The 18844-nt window shown below is 41.3% G+C and overlaps 1 long non-coding RNA gene across 1 annotated transcript in view; it reads right to left on the reverse strand.

The window, feature by feature from the left end:
• Positions 747–18844, reverse strand: part of LOC108635844 — a 91312-nt gene continuing 73214 nt past the window's right edge. Inside the window, exon 3 of the long non-coding RNA XR_001917964.1 lies at positions 747–821. This is a non-coding gene — a long non-coding RNA (uncharacterized LOC108635844). The remainder of the gene's footprint in view (positions 822–18844) is intronic.

Here is an 18844-nt window from a genome sequence, read left to right on the forward strand (position 1 = left end):
CTTGAATGTAGGCTCTTCCATTAGTCAGCTCTGCAACTCTGTGGAAAACCCTCAGCAGGAAGAATGAAAAATTGAAACAGTAATGACTGCCCACATGAGATAATAAATATGAAAATGTTTTGTAAATGTAAAATGTAAGGGTTTCTCTTTGCCACAGGTGGCACTAATGCTAAAGAACTTGCCCACCAATGCAGGAGACATAAGGAACAAGGGTTCGATCCCTGGGTTAGGAAGACCTTCTAAAGGAGGAAATGGCAACCCACTCCGTATTCTTGCCTGAAGAATCCCATGGACAGAGAAGCCTGGCAGGTTACAGTCCATACGGTCACTCAGAGTCGGACACGACTGAAGCAACTTAGCATGCACAGACACAAGGCTTTCCTATTACTGCCAGGTGCTTACCCATTGCCGAGTGAGTGAGCGAAAGTCGCTTAGTCATGTCCAACTCTTTTCAACTCCATGGACTGTAGCCCGCGAGGCTCCTCTGTCCATGGGATTCTTCAGGCAAGAATACTGGAGTGGGCTGTCATTTCCTTCTCTAGGGGGTCTTCCCAACCCAGGGATCAAACCCTGGTATCCTGCATTGTAGGCATATTGTTTACCACCTAAACCACCAGAAAAGCCCTACCCATTGCTACTAGTACCTAAGAAAAATTAGGATTTGAGTATGTACATTATAAACAAAAGATGAAATATTGATTTAAGTTTTCCTTTTTCAAAATAAGAGAAGGTGGGACATCCTTAGGAGTCCAGTGGTTAAGACTCTCCTTCCAATGTAGAGGGTGCTGGTCTGATCCCTGGTCTGCCACATGCCTGGCAGCCTAAAAACGGAAACATGAAACAGAAGCAATATTGTAACAAATTCCATAAAGACTTTAAAAATGGTCCACATCAAAACAATATTTTTTTTTAAAAGACATTTAAGAAAATAAGAGATGACTTTCTTGTTAGCATAATTTCTCACATCTCTTTCTGAAGTCACATATACACCCAAAAATTATGAGATGTCTGAAATCTCAGATGAGCCTACTGTAAAATGCATGAAATAAAGTTGAAGACTGACTTGGATTATGCAGACTAAACCAACAGTCAACACTTTTATGGAAAGTGGATTCAGGTGTAATTGGCATTTAGAGGGAAGTGGCAGAAACTCAAGAAATTTTTCAGTGTTAACTGCAGCAACCCAGTTGAAAGCCTTCCCTCTGATCAGGCTGTTTCCATTAATCCAACACACAACCCTTCATCTATATTCTTTCCATCTCCCCATCCAGCTGTAGCTGTATTTCCTTTTAGGTTTACCCAGGATCGCCTTTCTCCTGAAGACCTTCCCAGGTGCCCCAGGGGGAAAGCTTACCCTTACCTTACCCTTATTCTTACCTGCAAACCCCAAAAGCCAGCTCCAGGATACCCCCTGCTTTGTGAGGTCCATTCATCATTTCTAGGGTGTAAATATTTCCTCCCCAGATATGCCGGAAACTATTTGAGAAAAGAGATTCTTCCTCTGCACTGGCAGCTCTGTATATATTCTCAGCCCTGAATTTACTTGTCCCTGAGGTTGATAAAGAAAGGAGGTTTTACCCAGGGCCAAGGAGTCTCTTTCCCAGTAACTCCACTGGGGAAACTTTCTCTAGACTTTTTCCCTCTTGGCATGAGGGGAATGGAGGGCAGGTCAGTGCCTCCAGCCACATTTCTTCTGGGGACTATTTTTCCTTCATTAATTGTGCTGACAGAATGAGAATAGCTCAAAGCCCAGCAGCAAAGGCTATGTAGACAATTTTGCTCTTTCTTCATTTTTTTCCTCACTGGACTCTTCAAGAGTCACCCCCACCCCACACTCCTTGCTAAATATATATCTCTTTTGCTTAATATATATCTCTTTTCTGATTAAACATTACTGTTTTCTTCTAAATAAATCTAAAGAAGAGGCTACATTTTGGTATAATCATTATGAGTCCCAAAGAAATATTACTGTTCTGAGGACAATAATATCCTGCTCACATTTTGGAGAGGTGAAATTTGATGATGTTTTGGTGACACTTCTAGACACCGTTTCAGTTTTCAGAGGCTTAGTTAAGCAACGTGTGATTGTACAAGACAGAAAGCTACCCAAATTATTCAAGTCAGTGGACAGAACAGAGGTAAGGGAGCTATACTAATCTTTTCAGCACATCAAGCTTGAAATCTTGTGTAAGTTATAAAAGACAATACTGGTTTTAAAAGAATCCAGAAGGACTATGCTGGACTTGGGAATTGTTACCTTAACAGAGAGATAAGATTCTTTGCATTCCATTAGGCAACGAGGACATCAAATAATCTTTCTAGTTATTGAGAGCTTTGGGAGGATGTGGGTGATGTCTGGTTTCAGCTCTAATGGAATATAAAGATTTGCAACCATGTACGTCTACAATTGGGGCATTAGGTCCTGGGCAATGACCCAAGACAACTTTCCTCAGATTTTACAACACAGTTACAAAAAGAGCAGTTGGCAACTGCCTGGAGAAGAGGTTCTGAGAAAGAGCTCAGCAACCCAGCCAAATATAATTGACTCCTCAAATCAGGTCAAAGTTGTCAGCGTTAGTTGAAGGACCTAGATGTTAAAGTCAGACCAGTCAGTCTATAAACATATTCATTATTGGCTTTCTTCATAAACTAGTCCATGGACTCTATCCACTCTACTGGCAATAATGTTTTAAGAAAATATATTAGGAGCAAAAGTTGAAATCTAAGTTTGCCCACGACCCCATGGACTGTAGCTCGCCAAGCTCCTCTGTCCACGGAATTCTCCAGGCAAGCACACTGGGTTACCATTTCCTTCTCCGTATTTGCCCTCAGCACTACCAAAGGAAATATTCCACAATTCAGAACTTTCAATTACTTGTGTAACTGTGTTCATGCCATTTCACACTTCATTTTCATTTTCATGATCTTTTAAATTCAGAATCACCTCAGAAGGTTTTTTTTCATAACTACTGAAACGAAGATATTAGGTAAGACTGTGAATAACTTCCAACCCCTGGCTTGGTCTGCCTGGGGAACAGTATAGCTTTACTCTGGCTCCCAGGCTCAGTCACTCCATCCCATCCCACCTCCCATTCCTCCAAACAGCTTCCACAAACACAGGCCAGATGTCACTCACATCTCTAACAGGAAACAAAACACACAGTATAACAGTCTACCAAGATTCAGTTCCAGTTATGTAAGACTACTTTTGCTGATAATCCTGTGTGCTAGACCAGTTCCAGAAGGTGAGCTAACAGATTATATCCTCCTTCCGATTATAGATCTTGCTTCCTGGGTACCAAAGCTATGGAACCCAAGAAAATGAAAAGGAAGTCCAGCAGTTCCCTTAACTGTCAGAAATTCTACTGCAATGAAATGAAATGAAACATGGAAAAGGACTTTGAAAAGGATAAAGCATTAGACAATGTGACGCCATAAAAGAAGTATCACAAGGAGTGTCATGTCACTGACTTTGGGCAAACATTGAATTAATTGTATCACAAACATTTTGAATGCAGAGTTCAAAAGAAAGACTTAAAATCCAACCAAAACCAGTCTGCCAAAGAAGCACTAGTGCGCAAACAGTCCCTGTGGTCCCTGACATTTCCAGCCTCTGCTGCTGTTAGTCCAGGGGCCATGTGACTATCTCTGACCAAAAGACTACGAGCAGAAGGGCTGGTGGACCGTGTATTGCTTTGGTCCAGAGTACTTAGGAACAGTCAAAAGTACTCAAGAGTCCCGCACATTTGCCTTCTTCCTGCTTCAGTAACCCTGGAAACCAGGCACTGCGATGGAAGGAGCCTGGATCCCTGAGTCACTCGATGGAGGTGTACCCTCCAACCTGGAAGGCAAATGTTAGTATGAGGGCTAAGTCACAGAGAGTCCAGGGTTCACTTGATGCCAGAGCATAATAAAGCCTATCTTTTAAAATACACTGGTTTTTTTTTCTTTTTAATTAAATTTCTTTAGGAACATAACATTAGCGCTCTTCAGAGATGCTCATGATGAAAGGAAGTGATTACATGGAGTAATACTTGCACTAGGGCTACAGCCTCAATGATCTAGGTATCAAAGAAAAAACAGTCAACCCCAAATCAGATAATGCTTTATACATGAATAAACCCCTAAGGGAATGGGTCAGTGGATTCAATAAAACAGCTGACTTTGGCACTCAGAGGTCTCATTCTGATACAGTCATTTAGTCATTTTTTCTCTCTCAAACCCTAAGTAATTTAATCTCTTCTCTCTGCTTTGGTTTAAGTAGAGAAGGACCTTCCTCAGAGGGTTTTGGTGAGCAATAAAAATAACTGTAAAGCACTTTTCCGGCACAAAGTGCTGCATAAATGCTTAATGATTTCCTTTAATGATATCATGGACAGTGGCACTATACTTTTAGGTGAAATATTTTCATTTGAATTATAGCTTGTAATATACTAGATGTCAAGGCCTGATGGATGGCTAAAATAAGGATCTTTTGTTTTTCTGGAGCCCAGATAATTTAATTATTTCTCCTCCATTTCCAAAAATTAAATCTAATTAAACACATCAGGATTTGGATCCAATAGAGGCTAATGAATGCCTACACAAAGAGAAAGGATATGAATGATATAGCCTTCAGGCCATCAGTTTTGCTTGTGAATTCTGCTTTGGAGAAAAAACACTCAGTTGGGCTTTTTCCCCCTTTTATCTTTCTTTCTTTTTAAAAACTAATTTGCTTAGAAAACCATAGCTTTGGGACTTCCCTGGTGGTCCAGTGACTAAGACTCTGAGGTCCCAGTGCAGGGAGCCCCATTTGATTCCTGGTTGGGAAACTAGATCCCACATGCCACAACTCAGACTAGTGCAGCGAAATAAATAAATGAAAATAAATTAAGATACTAAAATATATATTTGAAAAATACTCAAAAAAAAAGAAAATCAGGACTTCCCTGGTGGTACAGTGGCTAAGAATCCACCTGCCAGCCCAGGGGACATGGGGTTGATCCCTGGTCCCAGAGGATTCCGTATGTCTCATGCATCTAAGCCCGTGTGCTGCAACCTATAAAGCCTACACACCCTAGAGCCTGTACTCCATAAGAAGCCATTTCAGTGAAAAGCCCATTCACCGAAACTAGGAAGTAGCCCCAGCTCACCACAAGTAGAGAAAGCTCGAGTGTAGCAGTAAAGAATCGGTGCAATCAAAAATAAATTAAATAAATTGTTGTTATTGTTTAGTCACCCAGTCATATCCAATTCTTTTGTGACCCCATGGATTTGCAGCCCTCCAGGCTCCTCTGTCCATGGGATTTCCCAGGCAAGAATACTGGAGTCAGTTGCCATTTTCTTCTCCAGGAGATCTTCCCAACCCAGGGATTGAACCTCATCTCCTGCTTGGCAGGTGGAGTCTTTACCACTGAGCCATCAGGGAAGCCCAGATAAATAAATAAATATACTTTTTTTAAAAAATGAACTTAAAAAAAAAAAAGAGGACCTCCCTGATGGCTCAGTGGTAAAGAATCCACCTGCCAATGCAGGAGACACACATTCAATCCCTGATCCCAGAAGATCCCATATGTTTCGGAGCAACTAGAAAGTAACCCCCACTCTTTGCAACTAGAGAATAGCTCTCATAGCAACAAAGACCCCGCACAGCCAAATATAAATATATAAATAAAAATTTTAAATTTTAAACTAATTTTTTTAAAAAAGAAGTTATATCCTCATATTACTGAGCCCAAGTCAGAGTCTTTCCAATACAGATGGACATTTTGTTCTCTACAGCAGGAAAGAAAGCCTTCTGTCAAATGTATCCACCCATCACAGAGAGACCACATTCTTCTCCATAACTATTAAGAACCGAAAAGCAGTGGCATGTTTTTGTGGGTTTTTTTTTTTTTTTGGTTTGTTTTTTACAAAAATGTGGTTATAGAACACTTTTGCCATCTTCTATGAATGTCATAAAATGAGTTTGAGAAACCCTGCAGTGCAGGTCAGTGTGCAAATCCCTCACACGCTATTCACGGGGAGGCCCCCACCTCTGAGTTACTCCACTTCTCAAAGGGCACACATGCCCGCTTTCCTTCCCATGCGTCCTTTCCCATAGCTACCATCTGCCTAATGCTTCCTTTGTGCCAGATTGTGTCCAGTGCAGTGGACATCATCTCCTATGATCCATATGATACAATCCTGTAGGGCAGGAAGTATTTATCCTATTTTTCAGATGAGGAAATGATGCTCAGCAGAGTTAAATTATTTACCCCCAAGTCATACAGCTGTTAGGAAGCAGATCCTGGATTCAAACCTGGTCCAGCTGCGCTAGCATTAATAATTATTTTTCCTTAGAGTCTCATTCTTTAGCTGCTGAGGAAGGGAATAGGAAGAATGAAAGAAGGAAGGAAACTGAACAAAAGTTACTGCTGCTTCTTTTTCAGAATGTTTAGAAAAATCTCTCCAGATTTTGCAGTCATTTCCCACACTTTTTAGAAAAGGAAACAGATATTTGGACAAATGAAATAGCACATACAAAGTCATATAGTACCCTGAATAAGTATAACTGTTCACAGTGTGTTGGGACCAGAAACTGTACCCAGGATTTCCAACTCCCAAATCTACTTCTTCCACCACAACATCCCCCTACCCTACCCCATCCTTCATTAAAAAAAAAAAAAAAAAAACCTCACATTAGTGAATTTATTTCTTAGCTTAAAAATATAGGTAAATAGTTTGTTTGAATGACCCAGAATAGCAGTCCATCATAGACCTTTGTGTGGATGGAAAGTCCAAGCCCTAAATTCATTCGTTGTTCATTCAGCTCATAATGTGGAGTACCTACCAAGCGCAGAGCTCAGGATCAGGGTTAGAACAGAGTGCCAAACTGGATTGATTGGTCCCTACCTACATAAGCAGTTTCCAGCCTAATGAACCTAAAATTTGATGGATTTGACTCTTCTATTGTACATCATAGGTGAAGAGGAAAAAAGTGAAATTGAGCCAAACCATTAATTTGTATAGTCGTTCCCTTTCAATAATTGAATCCTTTGCCTATTTCTATATACCTTGTACATTTTTACATATGATGAAGGAAGGTGTTTCCTTGTACAAATATTTGTACAAAGAAACTTCTAGGCAGTTGAAATGTATCACTAAACAAAATAGTCAAAAATATCTGTCCTGACAGAGATTAGATCCTAATTGGGAGAAACAGGCAATGAACAAGGACCACAATGAATAAAGAAACTATATATTATATTGGAGAGTGATGTGGGTTAGAGGAAAACATAAATACTGAAGGAGAAGAGGAGTTTGGAATTCAGAGGGGCAGTGGGGTAGATGGTAGTTCTAAAGAGGATGCCCACAGCAGGCCTCATAGAGAATATCTGAGCTTGATTGAACATGAGTCAGTTAGCTTTGTGGATTTCTGGGGTGAGAATGTTCCAGCAAGGTCAACAGTCGGTGCAAGGTCATGGCCAGGAGCTGTAAGCAAGCCAGTGTTGCTAAAGCAGAGTAAGCAAGAGAGAGAAAAGGAAAGACCACAGAGAGAAAAAGGGGTGGGGGCATAGTGATCTTACACAGCCTCGTAGTCCCCTGGAAGGACCTGGCTTTACTCTTGGTGAGATGGGACACTTCTGAGGGTTGCAGGCTGAGGAGTGATATGATGAGATTCGGTTTTAAAAGAAGCGCCCTGACCGCTGTGTTGAGAAGAACCTCAGGGGCAAGGGTAGAGGTTGCTGCTGCTGCTGCTAAGTTGCATCAGTCGTATCCGACTCTGTGCGACCCCATAGACAGCAGCCCACCAGGCTTCTCGGTCTCTGGGATTCTCCAGGCAAGAATAATGGAGTGGGTTGCCATTTCCTTCTCCAATGCATGAAAGTGAAAAGTGAAAGTGAAGTCACTCAGTTATGTCCAACCCTCAGCGACCCCATAGACTGTAGCCTACCAGGCTCCTCTGTCCATGGGATTCTCCAGGCAAGGTTACTGGAGTGGGGTGCCATTGCCTAGGAGACCAGTTAGGAGATGCTAAATATCCAAGTGTGATCTTGTGATTCATAATAAGAAATACATATTTGTTTTTCGACCTCTTCCTGGCACAGCGTTCCTAAAATCCTTGAAATTTCTTAAGTGAAGAAAGCAAAACAGATGCCCTTTGTTATGTAAATGAGGTGGCTTTTGGTGAGTCCCTAGGTCACCTAAGGATGGGGGTTGGTCACAGAGGAACCAACCAGGTGTTAGGGATGGGAGAGTAACTAGAGGCTGATGCAATCACTGATGGCCAACAATTTCATCAATCACATCTATACTACATGACTTCACTATGAAGCTTCCATAAATGTCCAAAAGGACAGGCTTTGTCTTGCTTCTGGACTGTTACACACATGCAGCTTTGGTGGTGCACCCAGAGAAGACATGGAGGCTCCTTGCCCTTTCCTGATACCTTGCCCCGTGCATCTCTTCCATCTGACTATTCCTGCTGCTGCTGCTAAGTCGCTTCAGTCTTGTCCTACTCTGTGCGACCCCATAGATGGCAGCCCACCAGGCTCCTCTGTCCCTGGGATTCTCCAGGCAAGAATACTGGAGTGGGTTGCCATTTCCTTCTCCAAAGCATGCATGCATGCTAAGTTGCTTCAGTCGTGTCCGACTCTGTGCGACCCCATAGACGGCAGCCCACCAGGCTCCTCTGTCCACAGGATTCTCTAGGCAAGAATACTGGAGCGGGTTACCATTTTCTTCTCCAGACTATTCCTAAGTTCTATCCTTTTATAATAAACAAGCAGTCTGGTTAAGTACAATGTTTCCCTGAGTTTTGTGGGCTGCTCTAACAAGTTAATCAAACAAAGGAGAGCATCACTGAAACTTCCCATCTTTAGGTTGATCAGAAGCACGAGTGACAACCAGAACTTGAGGCTGGCCTCTGAAGGGGGAGGGGGACCGTCTTGCAGGACTGAGCCCTTAACCTGTGGAATCTGATACTATCTCTGGGTAGATAGTGTCAGAATTGAAATGAATTGTAGGACACATAACTGATGAAGCAGAGTTCCTGTGGAATCTGTGGAGAAACTCATCACCCCTCCCACACACCGCCCCCTCCCTGACACACACACATTGGAACTTGGCCCAGAATCTTCACTAACTGAAGTAACTAGTTAAGAGACAAAAGTAACCTAGTCTCGAGTGGTAGCAGAGGAGGTGGGAGAAATGGTTGGATTGCGGATAGATTTTTGAAGAAGGAGTCACAGATTTTCCAAGCAGATTAGATGGTGTAGGGCGGGGTAGGTGAGCAAAAGGAAAGAGTCCAGATTGATGCCAAAGTTTTTTGTTTGCCTTTTTTTTTTAATTGAAGTATAATTGATTTACAATATTGTGTTAGTTTCAGGTGGACAGCAAAGTGATTCAGTGATATACGTGTGTGTGTGTAAAAGCGCTCAGTCATGTCCAACTAACTCTTTTCGACCCCATGGCCTGTAGCTCACCAGGCACCTCTGTCCATGGACCTCTCCAGGCAAGAATACAGGAGTGAGTAGCCATTCCCTTCTCCATGGGATCTTCCCAACCGAGGGACAGAGCCCAGGTCTCCTGCACTGCAGGCAGATTCTTTACTGTGTGAGCCACCAGGGAAGCCCATATGTATATATTCTTATGTATATGTATTTTTATTCTTTTTTAGGATTCTTTTCCATTATAGGTTATAAGATATCAACTATAGTTCCCTGTGCTATGTAATAAATCCTTATTGCTTATCTACCTTATATATAGTAGTATCTACTAACCCCTGCTTCTAATTTATCCCTCCCTACCTTCTTTTGCCTTTGGTGACCATAAATTTGCTTTCTGTGTCTGTGAGTCTGTTTCTATTTTGTATATAGATTAATCTGCATTATTTTTCAGAATCCACATGGGAGTGATATTATATAATATTTGTCTTTCTCTGTCTGACTTCATTCAGTATGATAATCTCTAGGTCTGTCCATGTTGCTGCAAATGGAAATACTTCATTCCTTTTTATGAATGACAAAGTTTTTTTGTTAATTATTTTTTTGGCTGTGATGGGTCTTCATTGCTGTGTGCAGGCTTTCTCTAGTTTTGGGCTTCAGTAGTTTCAGCTTGCAGTCTTAGCTGTCCTGGGACATGTAGGATCTTCCCAGACCAGGGACTGAACTTGTGTGTCCTGAATTGGCAGGCAGATTCTTAACCATGGGGCCACCAAGGAAGTCCCTGATGACAAAGTATTTAACCTGAGCTGCTGGAAGGCTGAACTGGCCATCTCCTGATGTCATGGGAGACCAAGTGGCACAGATTTGCATCAGTGAATTCAGGAGTTGGGTGTGGTTGTCTTAGAGACATGAACCTGTCTTGGGAGAACAGGCTGGGCTGGAAATGCAAATTTGGAAGTTACAGTCTACAAAAACTGCAAGATTGGACAAGACCACTAAGGGGCTTATGCTGTCTGGTAAAGGCTGGTGAGAATGACCTATTCATCCAAATGGAGAATTTCATTTCCCCAAATGTTTAAGGACAGGGAGAAATGATTAAGAGCAAAAGGATTGTTTGATAATGATTTAGACGGTTCCCCACAGAAAAACAAAATTATAGGAGCAAATTTAATTTTTAAATTTATTTTTCTCAATTATGGTAACAGATTTTGGCCAGGAGCCCCATGCCTCTACAAAAAGCTCACAAATGTGTGGGCAAGGAGTAAATGTGGAACTTCCTTGTGTACATGAAAACACTGGCACCAGGCAAAACCCACAAGTGCATAGAGACCCAGAGGCCACATTCTTCAATTACTGGGAGATGAAGTTTCACTCTTAGCATCCAACAGCCCAGGACACAAGGAGAGAGGGGACATACAGGTCCCTGGTGAGTAGGACCCCTAATTTAAGTCCATGAGACTATTGCACAGCTGGATATTTATATTAAAACGTCTGCCCTTCTGAAATCTACCCTTGTTACCAACAAGAATAAGAGGCTGAATAGTTTCTCCCACTACTCTAATTTCTTCCTAATGGTGTAAGAGAATGGCTTGTGAAGTGAGCAGTTCTGAGTCATTCATCTCTTATGCATTCACTAAGTAGCTATGGAAAGCCATTTTAGCTCCATCCACCTGCATGGGAGCAGTGAGCCTGCCTTCAGGAGACAGCGGGCACCTGCCCCAGGAAGGTTTGTACAATCCTTTGCTCAGCAAAGGAACCCCCTTCTCTCAATGAGTTTCCCACTGGATTCACCTCTGCATCTTGTTAATACAATCATGCTGCCAATACAAACAATGGAAACATCTGAGCAAGGAGTCCAGCAGTATTCAATCTGCCCTCCTAAAGCAAATGTGCTCCCAGAACTCACTCGACTGCTACAGTTGGTTAAGAGCCACCGTATGGATTTGCTTCATGCCCAGAGTTGCAAGCCCACCAGTTTGAATGACTCTGTGCTGCACGGACACGCAATTAGATCCCAGACTTCGGCTTTGCACCCTTCCCTGGTGAGCACTAAGGTGTTTCCCTCTACAGTGCTCCAATCTCACCATATCAAATGATCTCTCTCTCTTTTTTTTTCTGGTCAAATTACACAAGCCTATTTCTACAAGTGCCCAATAACACAGATGTTGTGCACCATCAACCAATCTCTTCTCGCTTTGTGACTTTTTAAATTCCCCTGTAAACTACAGATGGGGAACTCTGTGTGCTCATATTTCCACAAGCCAGTCCTCTCTTTCCAAGCAGTCCTCCAAGGAAATTCTTATTCTACTGGCATCAGTGTGGCTGCTGTAATTGCTCATAAAGGCATCTGTGGGACTTTGCAGCCGGCGCCTTTACTAAGCTCTGTAATTAATTCTTGGAAAGCCATAGAAGGAGCTTGTTCAGAGCACTGTTAAATCAAAAGCAGGCTTCCTGTTGGCCCACTCAGATGGAGCCCTGATAGTTTAAAACAGATAATGAACCAGGCAAAAGAAATCTCCAAACAGCCATTCATTCCTCCAGCAGTAGCAGCGATGTGCCACCCAAGACATAAATAGCACATGGGTCATACGCTGTTGCAGAGACCATGGTTCTTCCGATGCACAGAGGGGCTTTGGAACATGAACTTTAACTATTGGCCGGATACTCAGTTGCTTCACATGATTTTCTTTAATGCATTTGTTTGCTTGTTTGTTTGCTCATGGATGCTAAGATTGTTCTGGTAAAAACAATTCAGAAAGATGTGTGGGTGTAGTATGTATTGTGAGCTGAAGGGGCAGACTCTTCAAGCCAGTTGATGGTCTACCTGCATGAAGTCAGCTTGAATAATAATAATAGTTAAAGTTGCAATTTGCCAAGTGACAGTATGTCCCAGCAGGCTTTGACGCTCTGTGCACACATTCTTCCAAGGGCTCTAAGAAGACAGAGTGATTGCCTTCATAGTACAGAGTGAAACCTGGTATTACAAAGTGGTCATGCTCCACAGATGGCTTCATGAGAGTAAGGCAGACCTTAGCTTACTTTCTATATGCCTAAATAAAACTGCTTCTGTAAAAAGCACCATGCCTTGTATACATTAAAGACTCAATACATTGACTTACTACAATACAGTGCTGATTGACTCAGTGAAACCCACCCTTAGTCACTAGTTTTAAAAGGGAACTTGCCATTTCTCTATAATAATAATTCTCAGTTGGGGGTGATTTTGCCCCCTAGGGGACAGTTTTAATTGTCACAGCTGAGGAGGGAGTCTTTGTACTGGCATCTAGAGGGTAGAGGCTAAGGATGCTGCTGGACATTCTACAATGCACAAGACTGCATGCCCCCTCAACAAAAAGTTCTCCAGCTCGAAATGTCAATGGTGTTGAAGATGAGAAACCCTGATCTATAGCCAACATCAACCAATAAATATATCATCTTTTGTAGGTTAACACTTATATTATAAAATGTCAAACTGAGAAAAGAAAATGGTTAATCCCATAGGCTCTGACTTGCATTCTAGAACTGGTCAAAAATGTGTCTTTTATTTCCAAAATCCAGACAAGGCTCGAACACAAATATCAGTATCAGGTACAGTTTGATTTGGGAGATATCTGAGAAAGATTGGAGTACCAAGCCCAGTTTTGTGTATGGAAATTAATTTTGAGTTGTCATGTGAAAAGAAAATCCAGCCAATATACGAGTATAAAAATTGGCTGCCCCGAGGCCTGTACCAAATAAGAAGAAAATTTCAACAAATTTCCAAGAACTGATATCATAGAGACAGTGTTGTCTGTCCACAATAATACAGAAATTATCAAATAGTAAGCTCAACAACGAAAATAAAAAGCTTATTTTTGGAAAAGTAAAAATAGACATCTAAATGACTCTTGGACTAAGGAATAACTCATACGACTTCATCATTTGCTTTTGTCACTTAATAATCTATTATAAAGTTTTCTCCTATACCTTTAAAATGTGTTCTAAAATATTTTGGGGGGCAGTATGATATTCTAAAATATGGATGACATAATTTATTTAACCAATCACTTGTTTTGGCGCATTTACGTTATTCTCAATTTTAAGCTATTATAAATATTACTATAATGAACATGAAATATTAATATTTTTACTTCATTGTTCACAAATATATCTTGCACCATCAAGTTCTCCTATGTTTCTTAATTAGAATGTTCCCAATTGGAGATCAACTGTATAACAACTTCATCCGAAGGAAGAATAGCTGTAATTTTTCAAAAAGAAAGAAACTTTCATTTTAGATCTTTCAGCAAATATCAGATTGGTCCAGGAAAATATCAACTTAGGATAGTGATTTGTGTCACCATTTTAGAAAGAATAAAGAAAAGGGCAGTATAGGCACTGCATTATCAGATGCCACCTTTATAATTTGTGGGTCCCACACACCAGTATGTAAATAAGAGATACTGAGTTATTTCCTCTGCAGGCTTCCTCTAAATTGAAAAGCTATATTACTGAAGCTAGACCAGCCAGAACAGCAAAAACAACAAATTGAACAATGTTCGTGGCATTTAACACTGAGAAAACAAGCATTTCTAGATAACTACCTATTGTGTAAGACAAACAATTCTGGAAACAGGAAATAAATGGAATAGGCAAAACTAAAAGGAAGAAAATTGAACGAAAATTCATAAGGACTGAAAATATTGGCAGTTCTGGAGCAGAAATAGTAGCTGAGTAATGAGGTGGTATGCATGTGAGTATGGGCACAGTCCACACTGTCTGAACTCAGGGAAACCACGCGCAGTGCTTGGTAAGGGCCCACTTTCCTACCAAACTGCCTTGGCCTCATTTTGGTAGTAGAGGTGGGTGACCTTGGCCAAGTTCACCAACCCTCAGTTTCTGTATCTCCAAAGTGGCTGTAATAACATCTTGTACCTCATAGGGATGCTATGAGAATTGATCGCAAAAACCCATGTAAATAAAGGGCCTAGCATAGTGCCTAGCACATTTGTGTGTGCTCAATAATTATTAAGTATTAACCATTATTATATGAATGCCAAGATATTATTAAGAAAAGCCACATGGTTAATTGAGAAACAGGAATAAGAACTAGCTGTTGTTATCATGCCCCTGTGATAAACTCACATTCATTTTAAATGAATTTAAAATGCAGATCATTCTAACACAAAGATGTAAGTTGGGTTCTGCAATACACTTTTAAAAAATTCTAAATTCTAAAATAATAATAATAATAATATTTTAAACTCTAAAATACTATGAAATCTGGGTGCAAGCTTAGACTCTAGTTATTAAAATATTTAATTTGTCATGGCCAGCCTTATCATGGAGATCTTCAGGCACTGATGTAGGAGCTTTAGGGTACATAAGATCAGGTCACCTGGGCAGCCCAGATAGATTGTCTCTGGAAGTGGACTGCATTCTTCCAAATGGTGAAGATACAGATCCACTCTCCATGATATCAGGAAAAAAAAAAAGAATTGATTTATATTTGGCAAATGCACTCCCTTGATAATAGCTAGATTCCATAGCAGTGTTTTTTGTTTTGTTTTGTTTTGTGTAAGGATTTGGTTTTGAAATATAGAAATTCCCGGTGAGAGCACTCAGTAAGCACTGATGACCCTGAATAACTACTAACTACTGAGAGTGCCTCTCTCCAGGTGTTTCTTGACTTCCTACTTTTGCATTCCTGTCCCCTGTAAGGAAAAGGACATCTTTTTTGGGTGTTTTTTCTAGAAGGTCTTGTAGGTGTTCAAAGAACCATTTAACTTCAGCTTCTTCAGCATTACTGTTTGGGGCATAGACTTGGATTACCGTGATATTGAATGCTTTGCCTTGGAAACGAACAGAGATCATTCTGCTGTTTTTGAGACTGAATCCAAGTACTGCATTTCAGACTCTTGTTGACTACGATGGCTACTCCATTTCTCCTAAGGGATTCTTGCCCAGTGTAGTAGATATAATTGTCATCTGAGTTAAATTCACCCATTCCAGTCCATTTTAGTTCACTGATTCCTAAAAAGTCGATGTTCACTCTTGCCATCTTCTGCTTGACCACTTCCAATTTGCCTTGATTCATGGACCTAACATTCCAGGTTCCTATACTCTTCACAGCATCGGACCTTGCTTCCATCATCAGTCACATCGCAGCTGGGTGTTGTTTTTCCTTTGGCTCCATCTCTTCATTCTTTCTGGAGTTATTTCTCGACTGCTCTCCAGTAGCATATTGGGCACCTACTGGCCTCAGGAGTTCATCTTTCAGTGTCCTATCTTTTTGCCTTTTCATACTGTTCATGGGGCTCTCAAGGGAAGAATACTGAAATGGTTTGCCATTCCCTTCTCCAGTGGACCGTGTTTTGTCAGAACTCTCCAAAATGACCCGTCCATCTTGGGTGACCCTACACAGCATGGCTCATAGTTTCACTGTTAGACAAGGCTGTGGTCAATGACATCAGATTGGTTAATTTCCTGTGATTGTCATTTTCAGCCTATCTGCCCTCTGATGGAGAAGGGTAAGAGGCTTATGGAAGCTTAAAGACTGACTGAGGGGAAAAATTAGGTCTTGTTCTGATGGGCGGGGCCAAATTCAATAAATCTTTAATCTAATTTTCTGTTGATGGGTAAGGTTGTGTTCCCTCTCTGTTATTTACCTGGGGCCAAACTATGGAGGGGACTTTCCAGGTGGCTCAGATGGTAAAGTGTCTGCCTACAATGCAGGAGACCCCGGTTCAATCCCTGGGTCAGGAAGATCTCCTGGAGAAGGAAATAACAACCCACTCCAGTATTCTGGCCTGGAAAATCCGATGGATGGAGGACCCTGGTAGGCTACAGTCCATAGAGTCACAAAGAGTTGGACATAACTGAGTGATTTCACTTTAAACTATGGGGGAAATTTAAAGGTGACCTCTTGGCCTTGGAGTATAGAATGAAGCAGGGCAAAGGCTAATAGAGTTTTGCCAAGAGAATGCACTGGTCATAGCAAACACCCTCTTCCAACAATACAAGAGAAGACTCTACACATGGACATCACCAGATGGTTAACATCAAAATCAGATTGATTATATTCTTTGCAGCCAAAGATGGAGAAGCTCTATACAGTCAGCAAAAACAAGACCGGGAGCTGACTGTGGCTCAGATCATGAACTCTTTATTGCCAAATTCAGACTTAAATTGAAGAAAGTAGGGAAAACCACTACACCATTCAGGTATAACGTAAATCAAATCCCTTATGATTATACATGGAAGTGAGAAATAGACTTAAGGGACTAGATCTGATTGATAGACAGAGTGCCTGACGACCTATGGATGGAAGTTCATGACATTATATAGGAGACAGGAATCAAGACCATCCCCAAGAAAAAGAAATGCAAAAAAGTAAAATGGCTGTCTAAGGAGGCCTTAAATAGCTGTGAAAAGAAGAGAAGTGAAAAGCAAAGAAGAAAAGGAAAGATATTCCCATTTGAATGCAGAGTTCCAAAGAATAGCAAGGAGAGATAAGAAAGCCTTCCTTGGTGATCAGTACAAAGAAATAGAGGAAAACAACAGAATGGGAAAGACTAGACATCTCTTCAAGCAAATTAGAGATACTAAGGAACATTTCATACAAAGATGGGCTCAATAAAGGACAGAAATGGTATGGACCTAACAGAAGCAGAAGATGGTGGCAAGAATAAACAAAAGAACTGTGCAAAAAAGATCTTCATGACCCAGATAATCACAATGGTGCGATCACTCACCTAGAGCCAGACATCCTGGAATGTGAAGTCAAGTTGGCCTGAGGAAGCATCACTATGAACAAAGATAGTGGAGCTGATGGAATTCCAATTGAGCTATTTCAAATCCTTAAAGATGATGCTGTGAAAGTGTGGCACTCAATATGCCAGCAAATTTGGACAACTCAGCAGTGGCCACAGGACTGGAAAAGGTCAGTTTTCATTCCAATCCCTAAGAAAGGCAATGCCAAAGAATGCTCAAACTACCACACAATTCGCACTCATCTCACACTCTAGTAAGTAATGCTCAAAATTCTCCAAGCCAGGCTTCAACAATGTGTGAACTGTGAGCTACCAGATGTTCAAGCTGGTTTTAGAAAAGGCAGAGAAACCAGAGATCAAATTGCCAACATTTGTTGGATCATCAAAAAAGCACGAAAGTTCCAGAAAAACATCTACTTCTTCTTTATTGACTATGCCAAAGCCTTTGACTGTATGGACCACAACAAACTCTGGAAAATTCTTAAAGAGAGGGAAATACCAGACCACCAGACCTGCCTCTTGAGAAATCTGTATGCAGGTCAGGAAGAAACAGAACTGGACATGGAACAACAGACTGGTTCCAAATAGGAAAAGGAGAATGTCAAAGCTGTATATTGTCACCCTGCTTATTTAACTTATATGCAGAGTACATCATGAGAAATGCTGGGCTGGAAGAAACACAAGCTGGAATCAAGATTGCCGGGAGAAATATCAATAACCTCAGATATGCAGATGACACCACTCTTACGGCAGAAAGTGAAGAACTAAAGAGCTTCTTGATGAAAGTGAAAGAGGGGAGTGAAAAAGTTGGCTTAAAGCTCAACATTCAGAAAACGAAGATCATGGCATCTGGTCCCATCACTTCATGGCAAATAGATGGGGAAACAGCGGAAACAGTGTCAGACTTTATTTTTTGGGCTCCAAAATCACTGCAGATGGTGATTGCAGCCATGAAATTAAAAGATGCTTGCTCCTTGGAAGGAAAGTTATGACCAACCTAGACAGCATATTGAAAAGCAGAGACATTACTTTGCCAACCAAGGTCCATCTAGTCAAAGCTACTGGTTTTTCCAGTAGTCATGTATGGATGTGAGAGTTGGACTATAAAGAAAGCTGAATGCCAAATAATTGATGCTTTTGAACTGTGGTGTTGGAGAACTCTTGAGAGTCCCTTGGACTGCAAGGAGATCCAACCAGTCCATCCTAAAGGAAATCAGTCCTGAATATTCATTGGAAGGACTGATGCTGAAGCTGAAACTCCAATACTTTGGCTGCCTGATGTGAAGAGCTGACTCATTTGAAAAGACCCTGATGCTAGGAAAGATTGAAGGCAGGAGAAGGGGACGACAAAGCATGAGATAGTTGGATGGCATCACCGACTCAATGGACATGAGTTTGAGTAAACTGAGAGTTTGCGATGGGCTGGAAGGCCTTGCATGCTTCAGTCCATGGGGTCTCAAAGAGTTAGACCGACTGAGTGACTGAACTGAACTGAGAGTTCCTCTCTAATAAGTCCATGGTGAAAATTGCTCAGTCATGTCTGACTCTTTGTGACCCCGTGAACTGTGCAGTCCATGAAATTCTCTAGGCCAGAATACTGGAGTTGATAGTCTTTCCCTTCTCCAGGGGATCTGCCCAACCCAGAGAGCCTACCCGGGTCTCCCGCTTGTCAGCAGATTCTTTACC

This window comes from Capra hircus, chromosome 4, assembly GCF_001704415.2.
Source record: "Capra hircus breed San Clemente chromosome 4, ASM170441v1, whole genome shotgun sequence".
Lineage (NCBI taxonomy): Eukaryota > Metazoa > Chordata > Mammalia > Artiodactyla > Bovidae > Capra > Capra hircus.